This window comes from Lagopus muta, chromosome 5 (genome assembly GCF_023343835.1).
Source record: "Lagopus muta isolate bLagMut1 chromosome 5, bLagMut1 primary, whole genome shotgun sequence".
Classification (NCBI taxonomy): Eukaryota; Metazoa; Chordata; class Aves; order Galliformes; family Phasianidae; genus Lagopus; species Lagopus muta.
The window spans coordinates 19,115,583-19,142,293 of record NC_064437.1 but is presented as its reverse complement, the minus strand read 5'-3'; the positions used below and the strand labels follow the sequence as shown (position 1 = coordinate 19,142,293).

Genomic DNA, 26,711 nt, shown 5'->3' with positions numbered 1-26,711 from the left:
ATTTAAGGGCTAGGCTACAAAGAGAGAGGGTTTTCTAGGTAAAGGCTGCCACCAGAGGAGAAGTATTTTGTAGCCAGAGACCCTACCACCAGTTGGGTGAGTTAACTGTATTTGATTATTGATATTCCCAATGATACTTTGTAATTGCAAATAATTTATTAGAAGCAATTTCACTTCTTTCAAGGACCATAAAGTCATTATGCATGAGTTTTCTGTGAATTCTCTATTCTGGATTTTTTATTATTGTTATTATTATTATTTATTTTATTTTTAATTAAAGGAAATGGACTGTGGGGATGCATGTCTCGTGGCCCTGAGTGCACTGATAGCATTCAGTGGCCATGTTGACCCTAAGCAGGGCACTTCCGGCGCTCTCACCTCAGAGCTGGTGGCCATTTTAGCTCTCAGCCTTGGGTGCCCAGTACCTCGCAGAGCTGTACCAGATGCACAATATTCTCTTGCTTGGCCAGGTATAGGGCATGGACCCTAGCAGTGAGGTGGTTTCCCAGTTTGGCCTTGGCCCTGGCCCAGCAATTGCTGCAGTAATAGCCCATTCTGCAGATTGGCTTCCTGGCTTGCCCTTGCACCTGCAAGTTGCCATGATACTGCCTTGAGGACGGGGCTTTGTAGCTCAAGGGAGTGGGCAGCCCTCACATTGCCCTGCCAGAATGGGGGTTTGCATTCCTGAATCACGTTACCACCTGATGCATTATAACTGTTAAGGTAAATTGTTAAGTATCATGTATTTATTTGGAATGTGGGGTAGGAAAGAGGTTGGTTTGTGAAGTGGTTTGCTCAGCTAAATATTAGCAGTTACGTTAAAGTTGAGTGTATCACTAGCTAGCTGTAAACTTGTGAAACTGAAGAAAATTTCTACTCCTGAGCTTGTGATTTTTATGACACATATTCTAACCAAAACCACGGTACATGGGTAATGTCTTATAGGAGGATTAATTAACATAACAATGGCATTCTTCTCAGCAGAGAAAAGAGCTGCGCCTACAGCTTCAACAGTCATTGTCAGCTCAGGAATACGTTACCTGTTTGCAGAAAAGCGAGTCGTGTTATGCTGTTGGGTCAGGAGTGGCCAATTTAATTTCCTCTCCCTCCCCAGTAGCAAGCACTTTAATTATAGGACCTGTTGTGCAATTTTCATGGTCCTGAAATTTGCTGTAGGGCAGTATGAATTTGCAGTATCCCAAATCAGGTTTTCTAAATGAAAAATGAAGTTTTCAAAGTAGTGAATCACAATTAATGAACAACCATCTGACAGCTATTGACAGTCCCTCCAGAATATGTTACTTAGTGACAAGATACTTTCTTCTTCTAATAAGGCCTAACATGACATAAGGTTCTATCTGAAGGACCTTCTTGCTTTATTAATCTCATTATGACCACTTGAATTGTTACATTCTCAGTAATGATTAAACATTTGACTCCCGAGTGTGATATTTTAATGAGGATGGAGTTCATAAAATAAGGCACCATGTCATTCTGCAAAATCTGTCAGGAAGTGAAAATATAAATCAAAATCCTCAGCGTGATTTTTTTTTCCCTACTGTTTCTATGGAATAAAAAAATTCAGAGTTTACGTATCTACCTATATGTGGAGGTGTCCATGGAAGATATATTTTAAATATTTACATCTTTATATATATATGGTACCTTCATTATCCACATTAAAAGGAACATGGTTTAATTCAGTGAATTGCCAAGTGAAAACTGACTGCATATAGTGTTGTATGCTCTTTTCTTCCAATCATGAATATATTTTTGGGGAGAAGAGAGAATTGCAGTTTGACAAATTATGTATTCTTTCTTTTCTCTGCAATTCTCCAATAATTGAAAATGTTTAAACTTTTTTTTTTCTTGAATGTTCCATTGCTCAGTGGAAGAATATAACTAAACATATATTTTTAAACATTAGTATAAAAATCTTCATCACTTATTTAAAAAAAAAAATCTGTATGAGATTAGAATAAATCTTGTTTCTGAATAATAAAATGAGACAAAGAAGGATTGGAGACTTGAATTCTGTGACTTTCTTCCACTGAAATCAGAGGAGTTCTGCTAGTCTTTGTTGCTCAAGCAATCTTTAGGTGGTTGTGAAACAGTTGAGCAACTTGGGAACTGGAATGGAGAGGAGTAGTTAGTGCTTAGTCTGCATATTTTTTCAACTAGGCAAAAAGATTGTGTTATTTCCTACAGATGCAGTTAATGCTGGTTCAAGAGAGATTTGCATGAATACAATGCTGCCCTTAAAGCTTCAGCCTTGTCCCTACCCACTGAGATTTTCTTTTTTCTTAGAAGCTCATCTGTCCCGTCACCGGAAACCCACTGACTTCGATTAACTGCATGTTCAATTTCTAGTTTTCAGTACTCTCCTCTTTGGCCTAATTTCCTGTCTAAAAGATACATCCAAATCCCAGAGCTGCATGTTTTTTCCTAATCTTGCTGAGCACAGAAAGAGAACATAATAAAATATTGTAGTTTTGGGGTGAATAAGTTGATATTTTAATTGTCGGACAGTACTGAGGCTTGAGTTATTATGAAAAGTACTTGAAAAATTTGGAGATACTTCTGTTTTTGTAAACATGTGGGAAATATTCCCTGGATGATTACAGAACCAGAGGTTTGTTTTAAGACAGACTGATCTACAGGGTATTTTTTTCAGGCCTGTTGATCTTTCCTAGGAGTTTTTTGGTAAGTTATCTTCTTATTGCTCTTTTGGCATCAAACGTGTCTAATATTACTCAGACTTTTGCCTTTGTGGTACTATTTGAGGTAGTTCTGCTATGTAAAAATGTTAACACAAAGGAAGAAAAAAAAAAAAAAAAGCATTTTGGAGCTTGGAGGAAGTAAGTGGAGTCTAATTATCAATACATGTTGAGTTTAGTCTTGTGACAGACAATTTATAAGAACATTAGGAAAAAAAAAAAAAATTAAGATATTATTATCAGCATCCATGACCAAAAAATAAAATAAAAATAAAAATTCCCTTCCTCTTCCTGTTACTCTCCTTCCCTTTATTAGTGAGGCAAAAACATGAAAACAATAGGATAGACTGTGATCAACTATTAAAAGAAACAAACAAAAACCTGAGGTATAGTAAGAGATTTCTTTTTATGAGGATCATTTTTTAAATTAAGTGTTTTGTAGGGCCTCCTTCCTATGATATTGTTGATAGACTTTATGCACTGAACAAAAAACTCTTTTCATTTTGTGAATGGGACTGTGAGGTTTTACAGGCTGTCCAAACTGGTAATTACATCATTGTTCTTCAGCTGTCAAGCTAATTGAATTTTTACTTGGTCTATGATAGAGTAGAATTTATTGCCCTATATATTATTAAAAGACAGACAATATTTATATCAGAAGGTACCATATTATTCTTAATGTTCTCTGTAAACACAGCTGTTTTAGGGCATTGAAGTACTTGCGTGATATATAATTAACTTATCATCGTAAATTGGACTAATGTTTTGAATTGTGACAATGACTTATAAGTCAATAGTCACCTTCCGTATTTCTGCATAGTTTTAATGCTCCAGTGGAGATATACCTGCATTAGAGATAAGCCTTACAATGGGAACGTCACAGTGCCATGTTTTTTCAGGTAGGAATAAGACAGTGACCACTAACACCTACACACACACACAAAAATATAGATAAGAAGTATTGCTGGTATGTTTTTATTGTTACTTGAAAAGTCTTTTTAATATGAAGATTAATGAATGCAGTATTTTTATGAGATTAAGGCTACACAATATTTTATTCTAAAAGTTTACAGCTGTCAGTATTGAAAATACAGGATCTTATTGTTTGCAAATACTCTGCTTAACTTTGCCTGGCCTTGCTCTGTGCGTACTTATAATATATTGATATTATAAAGATAATAAGCACTTTACCTATATATGCAGGCACTGTTTTGAGATGGCAGAAGAAGGTGGTCTTTTTAATATTCATCTATACGTGTCTCCATTTTGAAAACAAATAGATGATGAGTGCCTTATTTTGTAGAAATAACCCCTACCTTGTGATTTGGGATGTGCTGTTTGTGCCAGAGCTATACGTCCGGCTCTTACTCTGCCTACTATTTTGCTCAACATAAATTGAAAAAGCACAATCAGGCTGTAGTTTGATCTATGCATGTTGCCTGGAGGTGGGAGAGCCCATGCTGTCTCTTTCTCTCTGTGAGTGCCCCCTTAAATACAGAAAAGCTGCAATCATTTTTTTGAACATGTGTAGTATGATGTCAGTCGATTCCAGATCACAGCAGATCTGAGTGTGCGTGTACTGATTTTGCTGTATGTTCCAGAACATGGTCTGTTATGGTAGAAAAATAGACTATAATGTGATCCCTCTAATTAAGCTTCTGGCAAAACAGGGCATAATATTGAACTTTTCATCCAATTTTCCATGAAATGGAAGCTGTGAGTTCTTTTCAGGTTTTGGAAAGGATTACAGTTAGTATGATAACAGTAGCTATGTCCTCTAAGCCCTGCTTAGCCTGTGTCCCCCAACCCAGTAAGTTCATCTCATCTGCTCATTCATTCCTTATTACTCTCATCATATTGTTTTACGTTCAGCTCTTCTCTTTGTTCGTTCAATACAAAACCCTCTAGGTGCGTGCTCCCTTTACATGGAGTCAGTGGCTCTCTATGCCAGCCACCGTCAGTGCTCTCACAGGCCTGTTTGACACTTTCTGTGGCTGCCTAGACATCTGTTGTTTTCCCATTACAGCACTCAACAGAGCTCTCCTTGCACCCTGTGTTGTAGAACTATCTGCTGTCTTAATGTGTTTTTGTCCAAGATGTAAGGTGAAGAATTACATTGCGCAGAACCTGCAAGAGTTAGTCATAGGTGACATAAGTTCAGCTTTCATGTGGCAATTGTTCCTCAGCATTTGCATAAATAGCTCCCACTAAATTTAAGTATTCACTTTCCAACTTCATGAATATGCATGCTAAGTAGGTCTTGCTTATATTTTACTTAAAATTGATATTGTGCCCCACGGGACTGGGAAGGACAGGATCTAAATGCAATTTGTGGTCCCTTTGGGGTAATGAACAGATTCTTTTAGTTAACCCCACCTGTTTTCACTTCTGTACCCTTGTGATTATATTGAAGGAAAGGAAAGTCTAACATGTGAGACAAAATGGCTCTGTAGGAAATGCCATGAGAGCTTCAGTGCCCAAAGGCTTTTTTTGTAGTTTTGTTTTCTGATTCTTACATTTTCATGTAAATAGCTGCAAAAAGCTGTATTAGTTTCTTTAGCAGAGTCAGAGTGTTATCACAGCCAGCAAACTGGAAGTTGGATTAGCAACCAGATGTTTGGGAGAAATGAGCAACATTTGGCTGTGAACTACCTTTAACCAAGTTTTAATTACAGTATTCATTACTTCAGGGACTGATTCAATATGATGATCTTAAGGGAGCGATAGTAATAAAACGATGAATGAAAAATTCTAAAAAAATTCAGCCAAGTGAGAGAGAATATCCGTGTTGGTTAAAAAACCAAAAAAACAAAAACAAACAAACAAAAAAAAAACAACCACCTATTATAATTAAAACAGTCATTTAATTTCAAATGTGATTGTTTTGTGTTGCCTTCAGAGAAAAAGGATAAAAAGAGAAACCGCTGCAAAACTAATGAAATATTTCTGCTTGTGCTTCTGCTGGGTGCTGAAGAGTATTATTCAGGTGACTGAATGCTTTCTGCTCATTTGGGTCAACTGCACGTATGTCTTGCTGTAATCACTCCAACCTTTTATTCCTTACTGGCTCATCTCCAGTACTGTTGCATCAGTGTTGAACCCCAGCCCATCTGGTAAGTGACAGAAGAATCCAAAGGTCAAGGGCTGCCCTTGTGAAACATATCTGACGGCTGCTCATAATGTCCTTCTTTGCAAATTGTAGATCACTAATATTTGATTTTGTTTTAACAAAAATAACTCACATGTGAGCCATTTGGATTCTGCAGGAAAGGAATAGGAAAGAAACTGTGCATACAAAGTCAGAATTCTTGATTGCCTGAATTAACCTGTTAGGTAAAGATGTCATGGTGCCCTTCTTCTGGGTTTACCTTTTTCTGTTGTTGCCCTTACCCAACAATTTTAACTGTATTGCTAAGCCTTTTCCGGATGTATTTGGAGAGTCCATGCATAGATTTTGGTTCCTGTGCTTAGATTAGACTGTTAAAATGTTAAAAGACTTCTTATTCTGTGTGTGTGTAGATAAGAACAATTATAGACAGTTCTTTGTCATCTTCTTTTTTATGCCACCGCTTTCTCTTGGTTCCTGTGATGAGTCCCCTCCAATGCTTAAGGGCTGCTTCAAATGTACTACCTCCCATCTACTGTTTTGGCTCACAGCATCAGAGATGGGTGTTGTATGACAGTAGAAGTTGGACCTTCCCACCAATATTCCATTTCATTTTGTTGCCGTATGATGGATGGCAGCAGTGGGGCAATCTGACAGAATGATGTCTGATGTGGAAGTGCATATGAAGCCAAGGGGTGTCATTGAATTGCACCATGCAGAAAAAATGGTACCACTGGCATACATTGATGTTTGCTGAATTTTGGTGGAGGCTGAGCAGTGGATATGAGCGCAGTGAGGCAATGGTGGTGCATTTCAGCAGCAGTGGGTCACCTCTACTGGTGCACATAGTTATGAGCCCGGCATGCAAGCTGTAGTTCATACTAACAGCTAACAGTTTCATAAAGAAATGGGATTTTACTGAGATAAAGCACATGATTTACTAAACAGGTTGATATAATGATACCAATGATGATGGAACAATTCCTTAATTCTGTTTTAATTTTTATTTGCTATGAATTAATTTCTGCATGACATCTGTGCATTGCATAAACACAATGTAAATCTTGAAAGCTACTTAAGGTTGAATACTACTTAAGCAGTATGTTGGCCTTATTTGAGCTCACTGTTCAGGGATGGATTTTGCCCTCAGCATAATTTCATGCTTTTCAAGCTTTCAAGATCCATACTTTTTTTCAGTTAAAACATGCTGCTCTTCTAGTTTTGGTAGGAGCTAACAGGTATTTGCAGTTAAATTTTAGTAATATCTTTTCAAAAGGTAGTTAATGTAGGTGATTTCTATGTGTAGTACATTGTTGAGATGGAGTGATCAGTTGAGCTCAGGAAGTCTGAGTCTGAGCAACTGCTGAAAAAGCTGCAGATCATTTCTTTCCAGCTATGGCAAAAACAATATGCTAAGAGCATGTGTGTGTGCACATAGACTATGCATGTATTTCTCTGAAATAAAATCTGATGTATTGGGTAAAGTTGTCTTTTCCACTAGGAATTAACTTGAAATGTTTTTTGTTCTAGAGGTTGCCATTTCTTATTCAAATTCATATTGCAGTGGACAATGTTTTGATATCTGCAACTCTCACTTAAAAAACAAGAACATATTTAGAACAACAGAAATACCCACATACCAAGCATCTGGTATCTGCATCTTTGTTTTCCACAGGATGTTCAGCAGCCCTGGAAGCCTGCATCTTTGTCCTCTAGTTTCTGTAGAGGCATGGAGCAGAACAAGTCTGAGACCTGAGGTGTTTTTCATAAGGAAATATCCCATAATAAGATTGTTTTTCCCTCTGGTGCTTTACAATCAGAAGGCAGTGTATATGAGATACTACTGTTTTAGTATTGAAGCATTGTTGAGAGGTGGGTAGAGAGTTTAACTTGCTGTCTAATTTGCGGAGAATTTGAATTCTCATGTGGCTTTCTCAAATAATTCCAGCGCAAAACAACTGAACCAACTCCAGCAGTGCATAATAGAAAGCTGTATCCTGTGGCACAGATAAATATTTGTTGTGCTTTATTATTGCTCTGTTTTAAAGCTTGTGCTGGTTTTGTGGTTAAACCACAATACAGTTGTAATAATACTGAGATAACAAAACCTAAAGCATGTGTCTGTTTTGTGAATGGAAGGAGTGCATCTATTTTGTAATGTATTTTAAGTTGTTCAAGCAGATTGCTCTGGTCCTGTGCATGTACTTTAAATATTTCTTTTCATATACTGTTCACTCAGCACACAATGCTGCTCACAGGTATCATATATTTTTTTTTTTTCCTGAAGCACTTTGTACTGTCACTTTTTTCCAGTTGAGAGTTGAGCAGTACATTGGAGCAATCATTTCTTATACATGAATAGCAATATCTCCTTCCTACTCATTTAGTATTGCTTCTTGCTAAACATTTCCGAGGTAGTAACAGCACTGTTTGTTCAGATATTAATATGACAGCAATTCTAAATGTACCTCAGCTATATGCTGATATGCCCTGACTACCCACAATAAATATTTGGGGTAAACCAAAGTGGAGAGAGGATACAAAATGTAACGTAATATCAAGTTCATGCAGATGCGAGTTTGAGATGGATATATAGTGAATGCCAATAAAGCTTTCATACATTTAATTCTGTTTTATTTCACAATTGTTTTAGACTGTACTTTGTTTTTCTGAGCAATAATAATAAAAAGCACCTTTGTATGATTTCCTGCAGTGAAAATAGGTGTCATATTCTGTAATCAAATATACAGGGTTTTTCTAAGTTCATATACGACTAAAGGAAATGTGTTATGGTTTCATTCTTGAAAAACAAAGGTGTGGATTAACATTTATGCCCCATTGGAAGGTACTTTAAACCTGTATTATGGCTAAAGATTTCAGAAGATTCTTGTTGCAAACCAAGATAAAAAAACATAAGAAAGGAAATGACAGTATTTACTGAATCTGAATATTGTTTTCTTATTTCAGTTTGCACTGTTTGCTAATGTGAAGAATTCAAAACCTTGCTTTTGTCCAAGCATTTCTTATTACCTGTGTTTATATCTGGATCAAGAATTCTTTGTACCAATCGCCCTGCAAGCTAGACTCTGCACCGGTTATCATATTGCCCTGATTCCCTGTAAAGAGCAAGGACTCAACGAAAATAATACTACTATAATTGTTAGAATTAAAGATCTCAAACTGGACTATATAAAACCAAGAATAATAAACTAGAATAATTCTTATCATTGGTATGTTAATTTTTCTCAAGAACATGTTATCATATATGACAACATCAAGTAAAACAGAAATATTTTTTAAAGATTTGAGTAGAACTCCACGTACAGTATAGATCTCTCTGAAAAGACAAGCAACTATTTGTCTTTTCTGTTGCGAAAAGCATAAGTTCTGTTTAATATCAGTGGTTAAGCTGCTCTCAATCATAGATGGTGCCTTTCACAAGAGTTACTGCCAGGCCAGCTTTGTTGTCAGTGATTTTTCAGGAATGTGGTAGTATTTTCCTTTCTCTGAAGGCTACGCAGAGTGTTCTCAGTTTTGTGCTTTAGGAAAATTCATGAGGTAACCAATTTCTTTAGATCAAGTTGAATCTTTAGTCCGTTGTTAGTTTAGGTATGATATCTCTTTTATGAACTGTAAACTGTTTTAGTTGGAAAGTGCAGTGTTGTGGATTTTTTGTTTGTTTTTCCAAGTAAAGAGAGATTCCAAATCATAATTGTAATGACTAGCAACTGTGAGGAGTCAGAAGAATTTAATCAGAGAGCAGAGAATGCTCATCTGGTTCAAGATGCTTAGGACATGATCTTGCTATATTCTGGAAGGTTTTCACATACTGCTTAACATTTAGATCTTGCTCATTATTTTTTGGAGTTATATCACTTGTCAGTAATACACTTTAATTTGTGACTTGCAGTTGACGTACTGATACATCTTCAGTTTCATCTGCATGCCTGGCTGTGAGAGAGATGACTTGTGTATTCCTTGAGTGGTTTACCTTCTCTGCCATGGTGTTTCCACAAAACCCCATTCACAGAGAAGGAAAAGTGGTTGTGATTGATTGCTCAGGAGGGAAAAAGAAAAAGCGAATATTCAAGTGTCATATGAGCATCTTCGGTAAAGTGGAGGATGTATTTATTTGTGCAAAGGCTTTGAGATCTTTGCAGGGATATTCTATACAGTCTGTTTATCTGTATTAAAAAAAAACTCATTCCAATTGGAATAAGTGGGTGGATGGAGACAGCCAAAGTTTAGTTGCAAGACCATTTAAGGTTAGAGCAAATTTTATGAGAAAAGATGAAACTTAGGTTGGAGGAAATCACGGTGTTAATATCTCTGCTTTCTAGAAATAGGCTAGTTCTAAATGGCAGGAAGGAAGAAAGGATTTTGGGATGGGGTGATTAAAAAAAAAAAAAATTGATGGCATAGTTGTATGCAGGAAAGATCACTCCTTCGTTTAAATCAAATGGCTCTTCAGTTCTTCTGAATAGTGGTAAGGGACAGCGGACTTTTTAGTTTGCTTGCTTTGAACCATTAAATTGTTTGATTGCACTTTGTAATGTAGAATATAAATTATCGACCAAGCCTTGATCTTCTGTCCCACTTAAGTCTGTAAGATCTACTAAATTGAATAATCTCTTATAGTACAGAATTCTAAAGATTCTTTTTTAAATGCATTGTTTTTCAATTTCTGTTATTCATTTCCAATGTGTATTTTCATGTTGTCATCTGCGTAAAGAATATAAGCAACATCATTGCCTTAAGAATTTTTCTGCAAGTTACATTCCTGAGAGCATTTCAGAAATCTCTTGACTGTTGTATAGAAGCTGTATGTACAGTACTTCTCTGGTACTGCAGATTATTCATCTGATAAAGAAGCTTTTTCATTTGGTAAATTATAATGGTTTGAGGGTTTTACAGATAGAGTGAATAGGATTCAGCCAAAGGTATTGGAGAATACAAAATACATCGTTTGAAGTGACTGTTTCCTTGTTTTCTTGAAATGAAAATGTTGTCTTGCTTTCAGGGTCAATGGGTATTTTGGCCTGCTTGATATCACTTACTGCAAATACTTTCTGAGAGTGATTTGTTTGCCATTGAGATAGAAGGTTTGAAGAGCTGCATGAAAGCAAGCACTATTCAGAGATTCTATATTAAAATTTTAAAGTGGCTTCCCAGTAAAGAAAACAGTGTATCTAAGCACAAGATGGGGAATTGAAAACCTAGGCTCTTAATTCAACACACTTAAGGTCACCATTTTACATTGAATTCTGTACGTGTGGATATGTGCTCCTAGAGAAATGGATGGGAAAGGCACTTAACCTTGCTGGATATTGAGAGCTTAGTTTCAGTATCTATTGATGTGCTCAGTAACCCTTATGAAATATACAGACCAATCAAAGAAATAGAAGTACTCACTATGATACTGTGTCTTGATGAGCTGTTGAGTGTGTACCTATGTAAGTACAAAAGAATATGTACCTATATAAATACAAAACACTTTGTTAGTGTACAGGATAGCTCTGATCACTTTTTTTTTTTTTTTTTGAGATTGTAAATCATTTTTGTTCTCTTGTGGTATCACATTCATGAGAACATTCTGGAAAGATGAGATTTAAAAATGATAGGGTATTTTGTGTGTGTGTGTGTTTTTGCTGAATCTTTGTAAGAGACTTCATTTAGCAAGGACTGAAGTTTTTTTCACACGAGTTTCCTATCAATCCAGGTCATTCCTCGTTGCCTTATGGGATCAAGATGTCTTGCTGAATAGTAGAGAAATTCTCATGTAGTAACAGCTGCCATGGTATGATCCATCATGAAGGCAGAATAAATTTACTACTACACAGATGATGAGTTGCTATTTTCAGGATATTAGAATTCTCCTAACAGCACAGTCTTAGAGACAAAGTAATAAAAGCAAACAAACAAAAACGGTATATGAATGATAATTCCCATCAATTTCAGAATCTTTGTGGTGTATGCTTATTAGAAATCAAAATAAATACTTTGTAGATTCTTTCCACTGTAATGTGCAGAATTAATTCCAAGTTACTCCAAACAACAGCAAGAATATTGAGATTTCACACAATGAAATGATTCTATAGAAGTTATACCTGTGCTTTAAGGAAGTTTAGAGTGTTTTGATTTAATATTCTGTCTGAAGTATTCTGCTTGTATCTGTAGAGTTTTTCATAAAAGGATTATAGTAACTGACCAAAACCTCATTTATATTCCCAGGTCAGCCAGAAGAGAGATTCTGAGCCTTTCCCAAGGTGAGTTTTCTGCAAGTTTTAACCTGCATACATTTTTGATACATTTGGAAATTGACTTTCATTTCCTGCATGCCTAAAATAATTCCATGTCTTGTTAGATTAATGCCATACATCATATTTACCTTAATAAGTTAAGAAAATGTCTTCAGAAATGTCTCCCTTCGAGCTCAATGTAGAATTGGGTCTTAAAGATTAATCAGATAGTGCTTTACATAAGGTAGGAATACCAGCTAGGAATAATCATGTTTGAAAAAGCATAGCTATCCCTTGATACGATATATTTTCATATGTTAATCTTCTTTGATTTCAAGTTTGGATAATTGCCACTAAGACTAGCAGATGAAGTCTATTTTTGGCTTCCTAGGAAAATATTATTGAATTTAAAACCAATTTAAAACCTCTTTATCTGTCACCTTCTGTGATTTCTTGATCTGCTTCACAATTCTGTGAAATGAAACACATACCGGTGGCAGAGATCAGGCTACTGTTTTTCCCCAAACACTTTATGCAACAGGTGTGGTTTTTTTGTTTACTTTCTTTAGTTATAAATGTGGATGTGTAACCAAATGATACTCTCACCAAGCTGTTTCACGGTCCTGTAAAGAAAATGATAATTTTTCAGAGACAGGCAGGGCAGAGATGTGATGGGAGGCACCGTGGAACTGAATGTAAATTACTGTTTACACCAAATGTACATTATCAAAATCAAAAGACTTGAAGATGTGCCTGTATGAAATGCATAACAAGAATTTTGTAGACTTTATTGTTCATGAGTTTCATCCTGTGGTGGGATGGCAAAGTTTAAGAACAATAATTCTCTCACTGTAAGCTCAAATGTAAATGCAACTAAACTCCCAGTTGAAGTCAGAGGAATAGAAAATTGTGGTTTAAACTTAAGCCACTGTAAGTTTCACAGACTTGAAATATCTTGTTGAACCTATGCCTTACAGTTCAGATTCAAATGGACCACTGAATGGAGTTTCATGTGACTTTTAGATACAGGGTTTAATAGTTTCTATGCCTTTCTGAGTGGTTAGCTGTTCACTTGAGTTTAGCCTGAAAGATACGCACTGCCTCACCAGGAGGAAATCAAATGAACAAACCTTTTCCGTACACGTAGTACCGTGATGTTGAAGATTGTAATCAGGGTTTTGCAAGTGCAAGCTGGCACTTAAAATACAATGTGCATGTGCTTAGCTGTAAGGGCTCTTGTGATAGTTGCATCTCTTTACATGCAAGGTGTTTATTACTATATCTTCACATTCAAGATGTTTCCACCAACTTAGTGGAAGTAAACAAAGAAATGCAGGACACAATGAAAAGTTCTCTATTTAAAAGGGAACTGATTGACTTCATTCAGGTTAGAGATGAAAGCTTGGTGCAGTAGGTACTAACTGAAGAAAATATCCGTATTTGATATTAGATAAATTATTGGACGTTATCTAGTGTTTAATCATGTTGACCTTATAAGCATCTGCATAAGATATTTTTGGGTGCAAGAAGCTTGCACTACTACTGTGTTATGGAATTAATTTGCTGAACCTCCCTAAAATGTATTTTTGTCTGATCCTCATTTTGCAGACTGTTTTACTGGGATGAGATATTGTCCATTGCTTACTTACAGTATTATCAGCAAGATAAAATTATCGTAAGTCCCCTTGCAAAACTAGTGCATGTGGGGGATGTTTTCCATCAGACCTGGATTTTATCTACAAGTTGAAAAGAATAAAAATATGACACTTAAAAGCTCTGTTAGCCTTCCCAAAGGGCTGCAGGAAGCCTCTTTTGTAGAAAATGTAAAGCTTTTCAAAGACATTTTTACAGGTTATGAGTGTGTGTGTGAAGACTTTGTCCTCCTGGTTCCTTTATGTAAAAAGCAGACTTTTTAAAACAGGGAAAAGAATGCTTTAAAAGGTTTAGTGCAATACATTTCTTTTCCTAGCAGCATGGAGGGGTTCATTATATACTTTCTATTTTGTTCCTTTATCTTTTGCAATACATTCCCTATTTCCTGACCTCTGTTAGGCAGAGCAGTGACATTCCTGAGATGCGTCCTGCCAATACTGGGTCAGATGGTTAATAGTGTTAGATTGGAGAAACCATGCTGCCTGTTTTTCATGCCTGCTTTGCATTTATATGAGCTACTGTTCAGTGTGATTGAAAGTATCCCAGCTGATGGATACCTTAGTTCCAAGGCATTCATGAAGTTTTAAACAGGTATTTAGCTGATTTTCAGACTGTGTCCTGGCTGTAATGCCTGTATAATTGTAACTGCAATCTGCATAGTGATTACCATAGGGTGTGTGAAATCCTTTCTATGGAATAAGTATATATTTTATCTTGAAATAGATACTTGTAGATGTTCTCTTCCTAATTCTCTGTAGAAGTGGCATCACAACTTGGAAAAATATATATGAATATATGTGAAATAACTTGAATGCAATCTGTAAAATTGTTGTCTGCCATGCTCCGTTATGCAATTAGATTTATTCATTCTAGGTTAAAACTTAACCTCGTATTAGAAACTGGGAATACATTGTCTTTATTTTATGATTACATACTTCAAATTACTCATGACAAATATTTTGCAAGGGTAGCAAATCTTACCGCACTTCTTTTTAGCTATAATCCTTTAAAATCCTTTGTTAGTAGCAGTGGATAGTATTTACGTCTTCAATTTTGCGTCCTTATGTTTACCACCACCATGGTCAGTGGTGAAACAAGAGGTCTTTCCAGTGAGGGATGGCTCAGAATGCTTAGAGTTACGTTCAAAAATTTCTTTTGAGAAGGCTTTGTTTTTAAGAATGTCAAAGCATATCAGGGTAACTCACATCCTATGGGATAGCATCAGTGCCCTGTAATAGCTTACAGACATTATTTCAAAAGCATGGAAAATTTAAGGGGGTGAAAAGGAATTTATTGGGCAGAAATCAGCCTTGCAGTCTGTCGGGAACAAATTAGTCTCTGGCTTTGAATTATCAATTTGTGTACAATTGAATTTAGGATTTTCTTTAACTCATCGTGTTGCTTTGAGTAGATGTGCTTTAGCATATGCAATAGGCTGGCTCTATTCACTAGTATTTAGCATATAGTGTGTATGCTAAATGTACTTGAAAAGAGAATAATTATGTGTGATTTGAAATGTTGTGGGCAGTGAAGATGAACAAGGGGAATTAATGGGTATAGGAATAAGAATGTGAACTTTAGCTGGAAAATTTTCTATAATTATAGTTTTTAAATGGTAAAAGAAACAGTGCAAAACCAAGCATGAGTGGACCTTATGTTCTAGTGGGTACTTCCAGCATCAAAACTATAATCTTCACACACAAATCCATTGGCACACAGAATAAAAATTAACATCCTGCCAAACTTCCATTGAAGATGTGTCACATCAAGCATGGTTTATGTAGTTTGATATTCAGCGTGTATGTGCATTCAGAAGCACTTAGTCCATAGAGTTTAAATCTGTGTAACTCTGGTTATTGTGTACCCCTAAGGTGACAGCTGAAGAACAAATATCTGCTTTTTAATTAATGGGATTGGGATGTTTTTTCGTAGTGTAATTAACTGCCATGAAATAGACGCTAAAATATTCAATGAGAAACTGTTTTGTGCTATGTAAAAATGAGTATTTTTACGTAACACAATTGAAAAACATATTAATGAAATTATTCTTAATTTCATGCAGGCTTTCACAAAGTAGTGGAGAATCTTCAAACAATTCTTGCGTATATCTAAAAGCTGTGTCTTCACATATTTTAAGCTGTATTTGATCCTTTACTGCGTGATCTCATTTTTTCTTCCTCTGCTTCCCATGAAGCTGTTACATTCAGAACAGAAATGTTAATTGGAGGCAACCTTGAGGTGGAGCTGGTATGCTAATAGTGTAATTCTAATTGATCTTGAAAAGAACCACACTATAGTCTCAGGCCCTAGGTGGTCAGGTTTTCCTAAATCCGAACTTCTCAAATGTGGTTTAGAGATGAAATGTTGTGAAGAGTGATAAGATGCAGATAATATTTATTTATTTATTAATATTCCATCAAACACATTTTAAGGTTGTTTTTTTTTTTTCTTACCTGGGAGGAAATAATTTATTTTAATGATCATTATAGGAGAATTGGGAAATAGACGATCTTAACTTTCTGGAGTACAGTAAAGGAAAAAAAAAAAAAGAAAAGAAAAAAGATTGCATTGACATAATCATTTCCCAAAGTGCTTGAAAGTAATGTAAAATGTTAGCTCAGTACTAGCTTTGGAAGAGGAAGCCAGTGGCAAGTGTAGCTCCTCAGGGATCCATTTGAGAATCAGCGTGTTAGAGAAGCACTTCGGATCTTTACCAGAAGTATCAGTCTCCTTATTAAAAGCCTTTATGAGATGTAATTTGGACTACTGTGAGCTATTCTAGTCAATCATGTTGAGAAAGATTAATTGAAAACAGAGCAGCTGCAGACTATCTGGGGGAAAGGACAGGGAGTAAGTGAGCTTGGCTTCTTTAGTCCTAGAAGGCAAAGGTTAAGAAGTTATGTGATTATGTTATGTACATATATTATGTAGGGAAATACCAAGAAGGAAAAAGAACTGTTTAAGCTAAAGAATAATGTTGGCACAAGAAGAAATGGCTCTGAATTCCCGCAGCATAAAGTTAGCTTGAAATTACAGAGGTTCTTAATTAGAGGAACAATCAGGTCATAAAACAGGTTTTGAGCAGGAATAACTGGGAACAGTGCACTGATCTTGAAGTAGAACTTCTCTAGTTAATAAATTCTTTGTCTATTGCTTTCAAAATCCCATTACTGTACTATGTCTTTTACGTTTTGGTATGAAATAATATCTGCTATTTTGATAAATCAATGTCAAGATAAAATCAGGGATATTTCTGCTTGTTTTTAATATGCAGATTAATTCTAAGTACTGATGCCTCACTAGCATCACTGTTTGATTTTGTTTTTTCATCTGCAAATGTATGAGAGCTTCTCCTAAAGAAATGTCCCCTCTTTTATTATGTCAGCCCACAATACCAGAGGCAAGTATTGGTGGTGCTGTGGTCAAGGCTCCCACCAACACTCTGTTGTATTTTATTGCCATGTGACAGATGGTAGCAGAGGGGCAGTGTGAAAAAATAGTGTCTGACATTGAAGTGCATATGAAGCAAAGGTGCACCACTGAATTCCTCCATGTGGAAAAATTGCACTCATTGACATTTGCTGAATGTATATGGAGACCGAACAGTGGATGTGAGCACAGTGTGGCTGTGGTGGTGCATTTCAGCAGCAGTGGCTCACCTCTACTGGAGCAGATAGTTACGAGCCCGGTATGCAGGCACTTGTCCATTGTTGGAGAAAATACACATTTAATGGTGGTGACCATGCTAAAAATAGTGCTTTGTAGCTGGGAATTTACTCTATCAAATAATGTTATTGTATGCTTTGTATCTCTTGTAGTTTCCATGAAAATCAGTGGAAGGCATTAGTTTGAGAAACAAATATTTTTTAAATTCAAAACGTATTTCTCCTTATAGTTTTCTGCATGTCCTTAAACTGATGGTATGAGATTTCCTCAGACGGATTCAGCTAATTTTCTCTGATATCTCAAGTGTTAAATATTTAATTTGCCACTGAGTTCTTTCCACAGGTCATCTTTAAGGGCATGGAAGATTGCATAATAGTTTTAAATAAGGATTAAAAAAAAAAGTTACATAACTACCTTTTTGCAGTGATGGAGTATCAATTTTATTAAGTCATGATGAGTTAAATATGATTTATTGTTACATGAACTCTGTGGTTTTTAGATGACTATTAAATTAATTGGGAAAAGAATCTAATTAATACTTATTCCATGGAGTTCTAGATGTAGTGCTTTTGTTTGGCCTTTTGTTTAGTACCAGTGATAAGCAATTTCTTTGTTTTATTACATATGCATATAATATGAAATTGGAAAAGGCCACATTCAGGAGACTAGAATTCAAAATTCTCTGGGAATTATGTGATATAAATACAATACTGCTATGTTTAAAGAAAAACCTCATACGAGCACTTTCTTTTAATAAGATAATCAACTTATAATCATAAATGTGAGCTGAGAATTTCCCTCATACAAAGTATTCCTTCAAGACAGCTAAAATGGAGTAAAATATATCTTGCATGAATAATATATACATGAAATACATGAAATTAGGAGAATTAAGGAAATATTAGAAATACTAATACATATTTTTCTAAGTTTTTAAGACACTGAGAAACAGCAGGGGGCAATCCTGTTTGGGTGATGCTATATTATTAACCCTTCTCAGAGTTTCAGATATGAGATCACTGCCACAGTTCATGGTTCTGGACCAAAGCCCCTTTTATCATCTAATCACAAATATGGAGATGTCTGAAAAGATATAATAAATTTGTCATGATGATTTTAAATGGATTATATCTCAAATTTAATCTGATTCTGTTTTGTTATTGTCTAAAGCAGTCTGAAACCAAATTTCAATCAAATTACAGAGGTTTATACCAAAGGTTTTTTCCTTCCTTGTATTTATCCAGTGTGTTAAATTATACTGATACATCTCACAGGTATTTGAATCCACCTATGCAGAATTTTCAACTGGAGGAAATCAATGAAGTTTGATTAATTTTTTAAAAGAGCTGAGACTATTTCCATCAGGTAACGTTTATATCATAGAATCATAGACTGGCCTGGATTGAATATGACAGCTTCTAGATAGTTAGTTTGCACTAAAGAAAAAACTGTCAGATTTACCCTGTGTTTTAAAAGAATTTCTGTAAATGATCAACCAGTATGAAAACTCTGTAATTATTTTATACAAAGTATCTAATATTTCTGCAGTAATTTAGCACTATAAATTGGAAATATATAAACAGTAGACTATCAATGAATAAGGGTGAGTCCTAAGACGTCCTGGAAATAATGGCCTTTTTAAAACCAAAGAAGCAACCCCTCTGCCATAAGCTTTTATGGCTGTTTGAAACATGTCAGTTCTGATATAGGTTATCTGAAGTTTTTGTTCTTGTAAAGGAACTGTTTTGTCACTTGCCTTTTTCTTTTCCTTTCTTTTTCCTTTTGTGTGGAAGGAAAGTAAAAGAATCATAATGCTCAAGGCAATTAAGTAAACCACCTACAGCTAATATAGATGATGTTCAGAAGTTAGTTACAAAATGAGGGGGAACTTGGACAGAAAGTAAAAAGTAATCCCTATTAGAGAAGAAGTCATAGATCAGAGATATATAGGGCAAAACAGTGTGTTCAATTCACAAAGAAAAAGAGTAGTTGAAAGAAATCTATGTGAGTCCGAATCTGGAAAACTGTTTTTACCGTTTATCTTTTAGAGTATTTCTCCTCTGTGCCCTTCCCCTCGTACAGTACTAATCTGGCAGCCCAGAATGTACTTGAAATGCCTTCCCTCACTGTCTAAAATGATAGCTTTTATTTCAAGGCTTGGCTTATTATTTTTTGATCTTATAACCCCTTAAGGCCAACATTAGCAGTTGGTGTCAGGAAATCCCAATTCCCAGTGCCAGAGGGTTAATTGCTTTTTACTGTTTGATCTTTTTTACACCCACTTTGTATGCTGCCTGACCCTTTTACCATCTATGGGAGGTACATGTACTTCTTTGTGCTGGCCTACTTCCTGAATGTCCCCACATCTACCTTGCCAATTTTACAGCACATACTTTTCAACCCAAAAAATTGAGGTTGACCTTTTTTTTTTTTTTCCCACTTTCCAATTTTCTTGGTAGAGAAGGTGCAGTGTACTGCACATCGTTGTATTCCTGAAACAGTTAAATCTGAAGGATAAATAAGTAAAAGTTGCATATGTGTGGATTTATGAAGTTGGAATGCTGATGTATTAATTTCCCAAGGCCTAAAGTTTGTTTGGAACTGATGTAGTTGTAGTGCGTGTTGGTGATGGGAGGGAAGCTCTGAACGCAGGTATTATTTCTAGATTAGGTAGCCATATATCTGCAAGGAAAACAGATGATTAAATTTGTCAAAAGTATTTGCCTTGTAAAGGACGATGGTTTACTCTATATTCACTGAGAATTTTGTTTCATCACCAAGTTACAAGCATGTTGATGCTGGAAGGGGTACTTGGTTTAAAATAAGAACTTCATTGATATTTTCATATTTTATAAAGAGAGCAGCCATGTTGATATTTTGCCTTATTGTGTGTTCTTTTTTCAAATCTTTGTGAGAGATGTAGCTAACTTAAAAATGTTGAGGATGGTTTTCCTTTGGAAAATGGAAAATTATCTGGAAAAAAAAAAAGAAACAAACAAAAAAAGCTTATTTCATAGAATCTAGTGTGTAGATTCTATGTAGATTCTAAAAAAAAATTTATGAAGTGCTAATCTCCTGGATTTTTAATGTCTTTGAAATTTATTGTTTTCCTCCAAATTTTGTAGGATTTCTAAAATAGCTGTATCATCTACTGAATTAAAATAAGTTGGAAGGAACTCGAATAATACGTCTGTGAAGGTATGCTTGTTCTTCAGTATTAAAAAAAAAAAAAAAAAAGTTTAGAATAAAAGAGAGAATCTTATACCCGCACTAGAAATTCTCCAAAATTCCATTGTGTTAATGTCTCTCATTAAATTGGTCTGCTTACAACTTTTACTCATGCTGGTGAATCTATACAGTTTCTTCTGTGTGTGTTATCTTTTCTGACAGTATTGTACTTGCACATCAGGATTTTTTCTGCAGAAGGTTCTTGGCTTGTCACTAGTCTTTCAAGCTACTTGTTTTTCACAACACTAGTCGTCATTTGATTCTCTTGAAAACTTCAGTCATATTCGGGTTTTATAAAAACGTATTGCTTATTTGGAGCTGTATTTGTTATGAAGAACTGACAGGCAGAAAGAAGCATGCAGAAGCCTGACACATTCATATTAGATTTATTGACTTAAGAAATTAGATTAAAAATAAGAGTGAAGTTTTAGCTTTTGAGGATCGTGATATGTTTAAAAGCTTAGCAGTATTGTGTTAGTCCTTTAAAATACATTCAGTATGACTTTGTGGGCCTGTTTCTCAATATGAAGCATTAAAACCTGAATCAAAATTTACGAACTCTTGAATTTTATTATGAAGATTTAGGGGGGGAAAAAAAAAGACAAAGATGGTTTGAAAATCCACATGGGAGTTATGAACTTCATAGACCCTTTTATTGATGAATTTTTTACCATTTTGAGTTCATTCATCTGCTTAGCTACAGTTTGCTTCCTCTGCAGGGAAAGGAACTAATGCTTTATCACCTTGGGAAAGGTGACTGTTTTCATCCTGGCACTTTCCTTTAAGAAGCCACCATGGTGTAGACTCTTTTCAGTGACGCTATTACCTGTCCTCTCTTCAGTGCTGATCTTTTCTGCAACTCTTGTGGTCTGAATACATGGATTCTTGTTCAGATGCTGCATCCCTGATACAACACACAGAATTCTGTATCCTGCATAGATAAAGCATCCTTGTAACTGTGGAACTGAATTGTGCCTTAAAGAATACACAGCGTTTATGGGGAGCTGGGACTTTCATTAAGCTTACATGCTGCCTACAGCACTTTTTAAAAGATGAAAGATTCTTTAATAGGGTTTTTTCCATTTTTGGCTGTTCCACAGTGTGAGTCTGCAAGAAGTGATACCTCAACGTATGTGGAATTGTCCTGCCTCACAGACCATTGTTTTTTCTTATCTCTCAGGATGTTAGATGAGTAAAGTCGCAACTCGCTCTTCTAAGATGAAAGTTACACTGCTAGAGGTTAAATATAGCTTTTTATTATTACTGTTAGTTTTGTTTTACTAAGAAGAGAAGGAATCATAAAGCAAAAACCAGGTATTTTGTTAGCAGGTACCCTGAGGAGATGGTAGATAAGTTCAGTGTTATCTTTAGATTCTAATAGTGTCTGGAAGTAAATTCCTCCACAGTGAAGGCAAATAATAGCCATTTCTGACTGCCAATATAAAATAGCATGCAATTTATTTATAAATAAAAATACACAATTCTAATAATATAATTCCCATCTCGGAAATGTTTTCTTCTTGGCTGCTTTAACACTGGGTCAGGAATCAAGCTTCCAGTGCATTTCTCTCTCATACATTATCCAGACTTTTATCTCACTACACAATAATAACTAGCTTAATTTCCCCTTGGCACCCATAAGCTTTTATGTTAGAAAAGTTCAATTATTGCATCTTCAGATCCTTTCTGAATGCCATTGTATTTTCTCCTCAAACTGCAACTGAGAAGCATAGTTTGTAGAAAAAAATGTGGGAACAATAGGAACATTTCATTTCAACTTCTTGATGCAATATTTCATATCTCTCATGTTGATGTAGCTCAACAAAATTGTTTATTAAATTTCTTTTCCAAAGGGCAAACTTTGGACTTCATTTCCAAGAAATAATTATAAACTGCTCTGAAATGCTACAACATTATACAGGAAAGATTTTTTTTCTGTTCTTTTTTTTTTTTTTCCCCACTACTGAAGTTGAAACATAAAGTAGTGTTGAGTTAGTTGTTTATCTGAAACGTCTTGCTGAGTTCCCAAGTTGTTTTAGCAGGGACACTGAACTATATTCTTTCAGGAAATTGAATATGGAGAGAGATTCCTCAGGCAGTCAGTAAGGTTTTACTGCGAGTTCAGAAAGTTTTCAGAAGTGATTACCTATCCCACTGGGTTTCTGGCTCTTAGTTAATACAGAACAGCAAATAGACTTATGATAAAGTATCTTCTAAATAAATGGTAATGCTTCTTAGCCTCTAAACAGATCATTTTCCTCTTCTGTTTAGCACTCATATGAGAAAACACTGTGAAAAACAATGCTTTATTGAGGAAAAGGTAAGTGATGTGTGGTGCTTGTTTTCTGCATGTTTAATTTGGCCTTCTGACTACTTCCTTGGACCTTGATGGGAACACTTATTAATTTATTTGCCACAGTAGCAGACTGCAAGGTCAAGGTACTTACAAAACCTCTACCTTTCTGAGTGCTTGAGAGCCAAGAGCAAACCCTGGAGGTTTTGTATGGAATTCTCCATTATGTGTCACATCTGTACTGTCAAGCTATTAGCCAAAGTGTCTTGTAGCTATGCTGCTTTCAAATTTGAGTGTGACTTTTTTCTTATTTTCATTCCCATGACCTCTTTGCCCCTCTTGTCCAATTTGAAGGACAGCATATCTCTCTGTCACCAAATGGTTCCATGATTCAAGTGCTTGAGTAAATGTTATAAAGTAAGAGCAGGCAATTAAAAATCTGTAGTACTGACATCTGTTAAATATGTGCAATATTTCTAGAACTTGTTAGGAGACCACCTTACAATAGAAAGGATCTAAGTCAGACTGTTTAGATAAAGTAATAATGAAGTATAGTGATATGGTTGTAAACTTGGAGCTGTTCCAAATGGAATCATAAAGTGTACTAATTGGTTTTGAGAATTGGAATGCAGTGGAAGTCAAGTTTTACAGGAGTGACTATTATACAATGGAATTAACTTGGCTACCCTGGAGATTTAAAGTGTACCTAGCCATTAAGAGGCAAAGTCCCAAGATTACAGGGATTTTACTTGAACAACTGGGAGATTGACATATCCATTTTCACTGTTGAAGATTAAGATAATAAGAGCAACTTAATTAACATATTAAGTTAAATAAGGGGAATGTACAATTCTATTTGTTTGAATATGTTGGAACATTACCAAAAATTAGTGTAATAAATTAAGTCGCTTGTTAATAGATCAAAATATATTTAATTAGTTCTATTACCATTATTTAATCAAAGTTCTGAAGTACCTTAATTTCATTACATTCCATATAATTTATTTAGTATAGCATTACTGCTTTGATAATGTTGAAACATCTATAATTTTTAAAACTATGAAATGAAAGCAATATCATTTTGCACCAAAGTAGTAATCTGAATGAATTGCATCACAAATTAGTCATCTGTTTAATACGTTTTGGTAAATTTCAAATTGAAACAAACTGTTACAGTGTTTTTACTTTGATAGCTACTTCTACTTGAGAAAGTCATTTATGTAATCATTTGTGTGTGCATAAAATAACTATTACTGGAATCTGAAAAGGATCAGAAGAATCAATAAAATCATGGTTATGTCAACTCTCTGTATTAGTCTTACCAGCTTAAATCATTTTGTCCCCTATCCTACATAGTCATAGTGAGAAGTACGGACTAAAATGGGAAACAAAATACCATTTACTGGTCAGTTACAAGTACAAATGGTTGATCTCCTTTGCTATTCTCTGTGTCTACTCTTATCTGAGCTAATTCTTGTAACAGGGATTTCAGCATTTGTTGTTTTAGTTAAAACCATTTATGTTCTGTCCAATCTCTCCTTGTGCATAGTTCTGTGGTATGCACTGGAACAAAAGACTTCTGGGCTTCACCAGAATCTGTTATCTGTCAAGTTGTCAGAGAACAACAATACTTTTCTGAATGCAGAGGTTTTCTTGGGTATTAAGAAAACATATTGGAGAAAGAAGGCTAATAGACGAAAGAAGGCCTTCTTCTGTAATTTTCTGAATTCTTTATATACAAACTAAAATAATTTAGAATAATACAATTTAGAAGATGAATCATAAAATTTAGATAGTAAAATATAAAAAGACAAAGCCACTGAATGCAGTTCCCTCCTTAAATTATACAGAAATGAAAAGATATAGCGCAAATGAAAAGATAGATAGCAATAGACAGTTCCACTAATAATCCAATTAGAAACAGGTGCAGCACTTCTGCACTATTTAAACTGCACGAAGACAGTGTTAGTTTAGTACCAATCAACAGATGTGGAGTAATTGCTCTTTTAAAATGGGGTTATAACATTTTTGGCAACAGCAACATTAAACCAAATCTACGTGTTGTTAATTTGACACTTGTATCACCAAAAGATTCTCAAAAAAAGCGGATCTTCTGTTGATTACTGAACCTGAAAAGAAATGATACAGAGTAGCTAAAGAGCCTCATATTGTCCACTTGTTAGGAACTGAAACCTATGCTTATTTTAGGTTGTTTGGTATGGAAATGGAAGAAGAAGAAGAAAAGAACAGTGGTTAATTCCAATAAAAATGTAAATAAAGTCTTTACTTTGGAAAAACAGCCTTCAGCTGTCTCATGAATGTGTCTTTCCTAAATTACCATTTTTACACCTCTTGTCTGAATATACACAAATGTTTAATGGCGTATTCAGATTTTTTTTAAGTCTTTTAAAAGGACCTTTTATTAATATACTCCTATCTGGTTTAACATAATAATGTCACTAAAAGAATAAAGAGGAACTCGATAATACATTATCAATTTTTTTGTCCATTTAAAGTGAAACTACTCTCAGTTTTTCATTGTTCATAAAATATGTCAACAGAGCACGTTATATGAAAGTGTCCATGAACTTAATCTCTGCTAATACATTTACAGATTTGCTGGTTTATCTATTTGAATCATCAGGTCAATGAAGCTATAGGGGTAAAAAACCAAAATCAGGTAGTATTTTGGTAAATATCTATAAAATACAAGTACAGGAGAAATTAAATATTAATTTTAAGTATAAATGTTTTGTTTCTTTGAATTTAATTTTATAAGAAATGTGATCTGAAGTGTAAGGGAATATAGACAATAAAATCATAGAAGGGTTTGGGTTCAAGTGACCTTTAAGGTCACCTACTTCCAACCCCCCTGCTGTAGGCAGGGACACCTCCCTCTAGACCAGGTTGCTCAAAACCCCATCCAGCCTGGCCTTGACTGCTTCCAGGGGTAGGAACATTCACAACCTCACTGGGCTACCAGTTGCAGTGTCTCACCACCCTCACAAAAAAGAATTTCTTCTTAATATCTAGTTTAAATCTACCCTTTTCCAGTTTAAAGCCATTTCCCCTTCTCTTATTGCTACGTGCCCTTATAAAAGGTCCCTCCTTAGCTTTCCTGTAGGCTCCCAGTTGGGTACTGGAAGGCTGCTGTAGTATTTCCTTAGAGCCTGTTCTTACCCAGGCTGAAATTCCTCACTGCTTTCTGCCTGTCCTCATGGTGGAGATGCTCTAGCCCTCTGACTGTCTTCATACTTCTCTTGACTTGCTGCAACAGCTCCCTGTCCTTCTTGTCTTGGGAGCTCCATAACTGGATGCAGTACTCCATGGGGAAGCTTGTGAGAGCAAATCCTTTTTCTCAGTGCTGCTCTCAGGCCATTCTCTGCCCAACCTGTATCTGTGCTTAGGATTACCCTAACCCTGGTGCCTGACCTTACACGTGGCTTTGTTGAACTTGATAAAGTTGGCACGGGCCCACCTCTCTAGTGTGTCAACTGCACCACTCAACTTGATATAGTCTGAAGTCTTGCTGAGGGTGCGTGCATTTGATCCCACTGACCATGTCAACTACAAAGGTGCTAAATAATACTAGACCCAACACTGATCCCTGAGGAGCTCCACTTGTCACCAATCTCCATTTGGACACTGAGCATGTCCTTCTGACCACTCTGAGAGTGACCTTCTGACCAATTCATTATCCAGCAAGTGGTCCATTCATCAAATCCATTTTTCTCCAGTTTGGTGACCAAGTTGTCATGTGGGACAGCATCAAATGCTTTGCACAGGTCCAGGTAGATGATGTCAGTTGG

The 26,711-nt window shown here is 35.6% G+C and overlaps 1 long non-coding RNA gene across 2 annotated transcripts; it reads left to right on the top strand.

The window, feature by feature from the left end:
• LOC125694151 (uncharacterized) lies at positions 1–25,196 on the top strand. Of its 2 annotated transcripts, XR_007377430.1 has the most exons (6): positions 1–96; positions 12,055–12,089; positions 20,507–20,579; positions 21,329–21,535; positions 22,859–22,929; positions 25,111–25,196. It is a non-coding gene; the product is annotated as an uncharacterized LOC125694151 (long non-coding RNA). The 2 variants fall into 2 exon arrangements; XR_007377429.1 differs by lacking the exon at positions 25,111–25,196 and having other exon boundaries at positions 22,859–22,983.
• Positions 25,197–26,711: the final 1,515 nt, after the last annotated feature.